The sequence below is a fragment of the Etheostoma spectabile genome, chromosome 9, assembly GCF_008692095.1.
Source record: "Etheostoma spectabile isolate EspeVRDwgs_2016 chromosome 9, UIUC_Espe_1.0, whole genome shotgun sequence".
NCBI lineage: Eukaryota > Metazoa > Chordata > Actinopteri > Perciformes > Percidae > Etheostoma > Etheostoma spectabile.
Genome location: NC_045741.1, coordinates 22,851,073 through 22,851,357, shown reverse-complemented (window position 1 = coordinate 22,851,357; position 285 = coordinate 22,851,073).

Here is a 285-nt window from a genome sequence, read left to right as displayed (position 1 = left end):
GTTTTTCCAACTTTGGTCAGTACAAGTAGCTGGGAGATTTCTTCTCAATGTGGGAATACCTGCAGAACAGGGACATGTACAGTGGCTTGAATAAGTTTTCACACCCATGCTAAAGTTGATTTAAAAAGGAATAAAAATACATCTTTTGGAAATTGATCTTAATGCCTTAATTAAAAAAAATTAGGAAAATCTAGTCTTTTAAGGACACCAATTTTCTTTCTGAATGAATATTATATTGTAAATAAAGAAATGAATGTACTTCCTTAAAATACAGGGGGCATAAGT